This window comes from Camelina sativa, chromosome 17, assembly GCF_000633955.1.
Source record: "Camelina sativa cultivar DH55 chromosome 17, Cs, whole genome shotgun sequence".
NCBI lineage: Eukaryota > Viridiplantae > Streptophyta > Magnoliopsida > Brassicales > Brassicaceae > Camelina > Camelina sativa.
The window spans coordinates 9259409-9269220 of record NC_025701.1 but is presented as its reverse complement, the minus strand read 5'-3'; the positions used below and the strand labels follow the sequence as shown (position 1 = coordinate 9269220).

Here is a 9812-nt window from a genome sequence, read left to right as displayed (position 1 = left end):
ATCTTACAACCTCACCATTTGTCTCATCTGATCTTACAACCTCATCATCTATCTTCAATTCCTCAGCTGATCTTACAACCTCATCATTTGTCTCAGCTGATCTTACAACCTCATCATCTGCCTTAACTTCTTCAGCTGACCTTACTACAACCTCATTATTTGTCTTCACTTTATTGACTGACCTTTTAACATCTTTCTTTCCACTAATATTGATCGCTGCCTTCATATGTTTCTTCTTCCCTTCAGTTACCCTCACTGAAGGGAAGAAGAAACATATGAAAAAGTAAAAAGTAATTACATGTTCATTTATAATTACATGTTTACATGCGTTAAAATTTAAATAGTAAAACATAACTAAAAAATAAGAAAAAGTTTAGTAAAACATAAATATACTAATATTTTCATCTAGTAATTAAAAATTATTTCTTATAAGCTCATTAAGAAAGAATGATAGTTACCAATCAAAACATTATATTATAATGATAGTTACAATTTTTATCCAGAGAAATTATTATTATATTGTTATTTTAAACTTTAATGTTCATACTTAATTATGTTAATATCATTTTTAAATGGTTGAAGTCTACGGTTTGTTCGATTTATCCTCGACCTTCAAAGAAGACTAACTTAGGAGCACAATGTCACATTCACCTCTTCGCCAAAAATCTTGTGCCAACTATGTTGGTGATCAAAACTTGTTGCTCAATGTTTATCAAACGACAATTCTTTAAGAGATTTAACTAGAACATTACGCTGCACAAAACACTTTATCGTTTCCCTACTAACTAATAAAGCCCTACTTGTGGTTTAAGTTGGATGAATATACACCATTGTTAGTTGTGCGTGGAGATCGTGATGTGACACAAATGGCGCAAACATAGTGAATGAACGATTGCCTTTAAGGGAGATATGAAGACAGACCAACAATTTCCAAAATCATCCATATGGATGCTGGCTAGCGATTATCTTTTTCTAGTCCAAAAAGAGCCAACATACACATATGTGTCACCCGGCGGCAGTCAAAGTTTATCATCATCGAATCACATTCTTTCGATAAATAATATCACACAAAGCTTAAAAACATGAGAAATGTCAATAATTATTTATTTAAAGATAAATATATATATTTTGCCTATACAATCTAGGACTTATATAAAATACAATTATAAAATTTTGCTATGAATACTTGCTTGAAATCTAAATCTTATTATATAAAGTTAGGTTTTGAAAGTTAGTCATTAACAAGATTTTGACATGTGTCAAGTTATCAATCTCAGATTTGGATATGTGTAAAAATTAATATTTAATAAGAGTAATTTGATTACAACCAAAATAAAATATTTTGTTCAAAAAAATATTAATAGTGTAAAAAGATAATTATCAAAACTTACAGAATTTATAAAAAAAATACAATTTTTTAAAATAATTATAATATTATTTACTTATTTTTAATTTTTAAGTTATTAATTCTACAAAAAAATATAGAAAAATAGATTAAAGAGAATATACAGTTAATTGTTAATTCTAAATTTTGTAAATACTCACTTCTATATAAACATAGATCATCTCATATTTAAATAATTTGTTCAAAAACATTGCTTTCAACTTTGTTTAATTGAGAAAATTTTTAAATGGAAAGATAATTTTTTCTTATTCTTTAAACTAAAGTTTCTCCTACTTTCTCCTTTTTCCAGTTGGGAATAGGTAAGAATAATATGGTGACCTAAAAAAAGATTAATATATGCGTCTTCTTTTTCTAATACTGTATTTTAAAATTTATTTTAGTATTTTTAGATTGTTTTATTTAATTTATATTTTTATCTTTGAATTATTTGGGATATATTACCATGCTTATAATTTTTTATTATTTCTTTAGTTATGCCAAATTAATTTTCTTCTAATTTCTCAACCTTGATTGGTTGGTCATAAACCCTTCTTTTTTTTGCAAATATAATTGTTACCATTATTTTCACTCAATCCCAAATGGAGATAACGAGTAGAAACTCATCAACCTAATGGATGGATAAAATAAGTTAATCAAACACAAGCTTACAACAAACATAGATAGATAGATTGGAAAAACATAAATCGTTGTTGATAGATCCATAGGATCTCAAAGACTCTGATACCCTGGTTTGCGGAAAGGTTTAAAAGAATTGATATGACCACATATGTCACCAAAATGCACTTATTTTTTCGGTCAAGGGTCCTGAGAGAACTTCATGATAGGTGACCTTCCTGGAAGTGATTGTCGGAACTGTGCGAGTGAGGACAAAACACAGGAAAAGATCATTTGTTGATTTGTAGGGTCGTTAAACAAGTTTTTAAAGCCTCCCAGACGTAACAAACTTGCCATCAAATATGGGTGGGTCCAAATGCCGATAATAGATGTAGGGCCCCGTTAGGAAGGTGGGCCATGGACTGAGAGTGGACATGGGCTCACTAAGCAAGGTGGCGGTTTAGGCGTTACAGAGACAGAGACTACATCATGGTGTGTCAAAGGCATTTCCACAAATACATTGGGAAATTTAATAGTAGTTACTATCAAAACATATTGTGACGTTAGAAAAAAANATTTCTCAACCTTGATTGGTTGGTCATAAACCCTTCTTTTTTTTGCAAATATAATTGTTACCATTATTTTCACTCAATCCCAAATGGAGATAACGAGTAGAAACTCATCAACCTAATGGATGGATAAAATAAGTTAATCAAACACAAGCTTACAACAAACATAGATAGATAGATTGGAAAAACATAAATCGTTGTTGATAGATCCATAGGATCTCAAAGACTCTGATACCCTGGTTTGCGGAAAGGTTTAAAAGAATTGATATGACCACATATGTCACCAAAATGCACTTATTTTTTCGGTCAAGGGTCCTGAGAGAACTTCATGATAGGTGACCTTCCTGGAAGTGATTGTCGGAACTGTGCGAGTGAGGACAAAACACAGGAAAAGATCATTTGTTGATTTGTAGGGTCGTTAAACAAGTTTTTAAAGCCTCCCAGACGTAACAAACTTGCCATCAAATATGGGTGGGTCCAAATGCCGATAATAGATGTAGGGCCCCGTTAGGAAGGTGGGCCATGGACTGAGAGTGGACATGGGCTCACTAAGCAAGGTGGCGGTTTAGGCGTTACAGAGACAGAGACTACATCATGGTGTGTCAAAGGCATTTCCACAAATACATTGGGAAATTTAATAGTAGTTACTATCAAAACATATTGTGACGTTAGAAAAAAATTTTTACTTTCAATGGTTGTCGGAGCAAGCCATTTTGAGATAGCAAAAAGACGTGAATATTTTCTCTCTACACAGGAGGAGGGTAGAGCCGAGGTTGTCTCTATGGTGGAGAAGATTGGATACAAGGTTATCTCCCTAAAGAGGGAGGTGGAGGAGGTTGGACGCAAGGTTATCTCCCAAGGAAGGAAGGCGGAGCCAAGGTTCTTTCCATGGTGGAGCAGGTTGGACGCAATGTTCTCTCCATAAAGGATGAGGGCGGAGCCGAGATTTTCTCCATGGCGGTCATATATTATTGTGATGATACATCATTGATTACTATATTATGTAATATATAAACATATTAATCCAACTATTTTACTTTCACTTCTGCATAGTTACTATCACGAATACATTAGAAAATTTAACATTAGTTACTATCAAAAGATTTTGTAACGTTAGAAAAATGTTTTTACTTTCATTGGTTGTTGGAGCAAGCTATTTTGAGATAGCAAAAAGACGTGAATATGTTCTCTCCACATAGAAGGACGACACAACCATGTTCTCTCTATGGTGGAGAAGGTTGGACACAAGGTTATCTCCCCAAGGGAGGAAGGCGGAGCCAAGGTTCTCTCCATGGTGGAGGAGGTTGCACGCAAGGTTCTCTCCATAAGGGATGAGGGCGGAGCTGAGGTTTTCTCTATGGTGGTCATACATTATTTTGATGATATATCATTGATTAGTATATTATGTAATATACTTTTTATTCAAAATATTTTTGAGCCAACAATTTTAATAATTAAAAAACTATGCAGAAATGAAAGTAAAATAGTTGGCTTAATGTATTCATATAGACATCTTCTAGGTGGTGATAAAGAATATATTTGTAACACATAGTATATTTAGGTGTAAAAAATACAATTTTAATAGTAAAATACATAAAAGATTTGTAAATGGATATAAATCAGTTTATTATAATAAAAATAAAATTTATAAATAACTAACAACAAATTTTAATATATATACTTTTTAAATTTAATTTAATTTATAAAACTTAAAACCCGCATGATCATCTAGTATATATATATATATATATTATATATGCTGTGTATATATGTATAATTTAATTTTCTGTGATACTATCTTAAAGCATTCAGAAGACCAAAATAGTCTAATTTGGAAAACACGAGATTGCCGTTGAAAAAGCGTCAACGAGGAGAGTTCTGGGGATAAGTTGCGAGTGGTGTATAAGTTGTGATGAACGAATATGATGATTAGTTGATTACCTTGATGATTGTCATATCAGTTACGGTGTTATATAGTTTTAAGTAACTACATACAAGGTTGGTGTAATAAGATTATTGCCTTCTAATCCAAATTTTACATGCAATTTCTCATATCTTAACTGTTTTCTTTACAATTCATATTAAATATTTAGTTCAAACTTATCGTCGTCGTAATCAATCAAACTGTATTATCGAGGAGGCATGTTAAAACAAGTGGTAACGCAAATAAATATAACGAACCGGACGCACACATGCACGTGCGGACCACATGTTTGTCACGCAGATGATTGTGTCTAGGGTGTGTGCTGAATGAAGCTACCGACTACCGAGCCTATTGTACCATATTTACAATGTAATGAGATTTTCATAATTTCTTTTCACAAATCTTCTGAAGCCTTAATCAAATTCCAATTCAGTGAGAACTAATACTAAACATTCAATTTCACCATCTTGATTAACGTAAATCAAGATAGAAGTTCAGTCCGTGATAGGACAGGTTCTCATCAATTTGTATAATTTTGTTGTTCTCCAATGCTTAGGACATCTCCTTAAGGTGTTATCAAAGGATTATCATCTACGATTAATAACATACCAAAACCAACTCGATAAGTCTCTTTTCTCGATATTAAAAATATTTAAACAACCTAATTAACCTATAAAATCCAANCTAATTAACCTATAAAATCAATGAAAACATCGGTTTAAAAACTTTTTTTTAAAAAAGAGAATTTGAGAATGAAGAAAGATTTCATCAGAGAGGAGTGATCGGTACATCAATCGGCCACAAAAGGCCTCAGACGACCGTCGTGAGAATTTTAGATCAAATCTCATCATTTGAGTTTTTATCTTCTTCACATCAAATCAAAACCAAACAAAAAAATCGTTTTCTTTTGCAAAATTAAAACACAAGATCAAAGGTGAATTGCTGTACAGGAAAACAAAAAAAGAGAACACGATAGAGGAAGAAAAAGTTTGATATCCCGGCGATGTTATTAGAGGCAAACTAGGTTTGGCTTTTATATAGGGACGATGAAGCGAACTCTAGGGTTTTTTTTAAATTAATACGTCGGCGTTTCCTTAGTTATTGGGCTCATTTTAAAACCCATTCTTATTTTAATGGATTCGAGTGGTGAAATTAAAAAGCCTTACATTACTTTTTTTTTTATAATATGAAAGACAGAGTTAACTATATTAATGACGAAATTACAATATTGTAGTAAACACAAATTTTTTGCATAACGTGTTCCCATTACGCTTATGTCCCCTACACAACTGGGAAAAAAAACAAATATTACAAATTTTGTTTTTGTATTATTGGCAATATAAAATTTTATCCATGTGGTATAGACAACAACATATTGGCAATATATGCACATGCATGCTCTAATAAGTTTGCTCAATCCTTGCTATCTAGTGGAAACACTGAATAAGAAATATCTCAAATTATGTCAACCTTTTCTTTTGGCAATGTTAAAACATATATAGTACTATTACCGATCCGATCCCATTTTTTTTTTCTTTCTGAAAGTAAGTATTTTTTTGAATGAAAAATAAATGATTGTGACCATGGTTCGTTTTTTCAAAAGAGATTTCAATTATGGTTGGCCATAAATTTGGCAAGAAGAATATGACGTTCTCTCTGTCAAACTATTTTATTTTATAATATATACTTGGACAGCAAATCTCAAGTAAATAAGAAAAAAAAATGTAAAGGAAATAATGTCAAAAAAAAAAAAAAATTAAAGATAATGACAATTATAAATGAAAGTGTTAGGTGGGATGAGAAACAGAGAATAAAAATCTCTTAAGCGAGGGAAGTGAAAGAACAGAGACAGTTATATAGCTGTCACTACCCCATCTTACATATTCCTCACCATCTCTCTTGATCTTGTGACTTGTGAACCGCCCCACACACACACACAAACACAATGAGAGAGATCCTTCACATTCAAGGAGGCCAATGTGGAAACCAGATTGGTTCCAAGTTCTGGGAAGTCATCTGTGACGAGCACGGCATCGATGCCACCGGACGTTACAGCGGAGACACTGCAGATCTCCAGCTTGAACGTATCAATGTCTATTACAACGAAGCTTCTGGTGGAAGATACGTTCCTCGTGCTGTTCTCATGGATCTTGAGCCTGGTACTATGGATAGTATCAGATCCGGACCGTTTGGTCAGATCTTTCGTCCTGATAACTTTGTCTTTGGCCAGTCTGGTGCTGGTAACAATTGGGCTAAAGGTCATTATACTGAAGGTGCTGAGCTTATTGATTCTGTTCTTGATGTTGTTCGTAAAGAAGCTGAGAACTGCGACTGCCTTCAAGGTACGTACTACATATCTTGTTGATTTTACAGTTGGAAGTTCTCTACATCATTTGGATTTAATATAGTATTCATCGATCTCTTCATGTAATTTAGTATGATATCTACTTAGTATAGAAATGTAGTCACGAGTTCAATAGATAGATCACGGATTAGTAAGAGTTATACTTATTTATATACAACAATTAAATTCATTTTCATTCTTTGTTATTTTTGATTCTTTTTGTTTTGTTACTTTGATGATCTCGTTAAATTTATTTATCCCACATTATTGAATTGTGTGCATGTGGGTTCTTCTTCAATAATTCGATCTATCAAATCGTCTCGTTTAATGTATTTTGCAAGTGAGGACAGCAAAAATAATTGAACTGCAAGTGCAATGTTTATGTGGAGTGGGATGTTGTCACTTATTATTGGTAGGGCCAAGCTGTTTTGTATACTACTATTCAAGATTATTATTTTTTAATGAAGTTTTATCATATAAAGCTGTAGAAAGATATGGTATTATATTATTCTGATGTCGTGATCACAACATTTTCAAGGCACCGTGATTGCAGGATAAAAAGATGCAATGGTCCTACTACAAATTGGTTTCTTGGAATTTTCTGGTTTCTTTTTAAAATTTTATGTCACGTATGGTCAGTTCTTACGTGATGCGTTCATACATTGATTATTTAACTTCAAATATAGCTTGTGAGTCTATGACTAATTGACTAGTCACTATGCATCAAACATTGTGTTTGCGGAGAGTGATGATATATAATATATCTTTGTTTTCTTTAGTGGATAGAAACGTTATGTCTTAGTTGACTTTAATTAGCAATTAGAAGACTAGTGATCAGATGGATGTTTGATTTATTTGCTCAGTGCATTCATCATGGAATCATTGTTTGAATCATGGGGCTGCAATATATTACAGGGTTTCAGGTGTGCCACTCGTTGGGAGGAGGCACGGGATCTGGAATGGGAACTCTGTTGATATCAAAGATCCGAGAGGAGTATCCAGACAGAATGATGCTCACTTTCTCTGTTTTCCCATCTCCAAAAGTCTCCGACACAGTCGTTGAGCCTTACAATGCAACTCTCTCTGTCCACCAGCTTGTTGAGAACGCTGATGAATGCATGGTCCTCGACAATGAAGCTCTCTACGACATCTGCTTCCGTACCCTCAAACTCAGCACTCCTAGCTGTAAGTTCCACTGAATCCTTTAATATCCAAATAAGCCTAATTGTGTTTCTAAAACTAAATCTTGATATTGTGCATGGTGATGTAGTTGGAGACTTGAACCACTTGATCTCAGCAACAATGAGTGGTGTGACTTGCTCCTTAAGGTTCCCGGGACAGCTAAACTCTGACCTTAGGAAACTCGCTGTGAACCTAATCCCATTCCCACGTCTCCATTTCTTCATGGTGGGTTTCGCGCCGCTCACTTCACGTGGCTCACAACAATACATCTCACTCACAGTCCCTGAGCTGACTCAACAAATGTGAGACTCCAAAAACATGATGTGTGCAGCTGATCCACGTCACGGACGTTACCTCACAGCCTCGGCTATATTCAGAGGACAGATGAGCACAAAAGAAGTCGACGAGCAAATCATAAACATACAGAACAAGAACTCATCTTACTTCGTTGAGTGGATCCCAAACAACGTGAAGTCCAGCGTCTGTGACATCCCACCAAAGGGACTCAAAATGGCGGCGACCTTTGTTGGTAACTCGACGTCGATCCAAGAAATGTTCAGGAGAGTGAGTGAGCAGTTCACGGCTATGTTCAGGCGTAAAGCGTTTCTGCATTGGTATACAGGAGAAGGTATGGATGAAATGGAGTTTACTGAAGCTGAGAGCAATATGAATGATTTGGTCGCTGAATACCAACAGTACCAAGACGCTACAGCTGATGAGGATGAAGAAGTATATGAGGATGAAGAAGGTGAAGGTGAGGAAGCTTATTAGACTTGATCCATCAGTGATCAAATCAAACATCTATACTAAAAGAAACGACTCTTTGATTATCTATCTTTTTAAAATTTGATTGTAAGACACTCAAAAAAAATGGGAATTTATTTTAATGTGTTTTGTTTGTTACTTGTTTGTTGGTAAAATTGTTATAAAAAAAGTTTGAGTTTCCATTTTTTTGGGTGTCATATATTTGCTATATTAGTTTAGGAAAATTGCAGACCATTTTAGCGCAATTCACAGAGGATCAGATGAGCAGATATGAATGTTTCAGGAGATCAAGTCTTAAAAAATCAAGCATGGAAAAGTTATATATAAGAGAATCACATGGGCACGACGTACAATACGAATATGGTTGTGCGTAGTATCGCAAAGATGTTTGTTGGTGAACTCGTGGAAACAGCTCCAGTTGTCATGAGGGAAAGGAATTAATGAATCAGGACCTTATAGACCATTCCATATCAGAGAGTCCTATCGAAGACTGAAGCTCCAAGACAAAGTGCCTCAGAGATCAGTTCCTCGGCTTTTCCACTGAGTCAGAATCATGGGGTTTACAAAAGAGTGACGAGCTAGGCAAAAGAGCGACCATCATGCATGTTCTAAAGCCAGTCGCTATATATCTCTTATTAGTTTAATTTTATATTTTGCTTAATAATTAGACAACACTCAGGACAATTGTGCGCATGTATCACGTACGTTAGATGCAATTAAAATCAGAAACAATCTGCCAACTCTTCCATTACTCTTAAAGAATTCCCCTTATAATTCAAAAGAAACGGACTACAAATTCAGTCTTATAATTCCAACTACTTGGCTCTCTGCTAGCCAAAAAAATCATCATCTGAGTCGTCATCACTAACATCATCAGAGAGTTCTTCTTAATTAGTGGTTGTATTGATACTTGGACGGGATATATTTCAAGTAAATACGAAAATGACAAGTGTTAGGTGGGGAGATGAGAAAGAGAGAATAAAAGAGTTAGTTGTATATATATTAGCTGCGTGTCACTCCCCCCCCCCC

The 9812-nt window shown here is 34.2% G+C and overlaps 1 pseudogene; it reads left to right on the top strand.

Annotated features, from left to right (window-relative positions):
- On the top strand, positions 6321–8921 carry LOC104756347 (annotated as a pseudogene).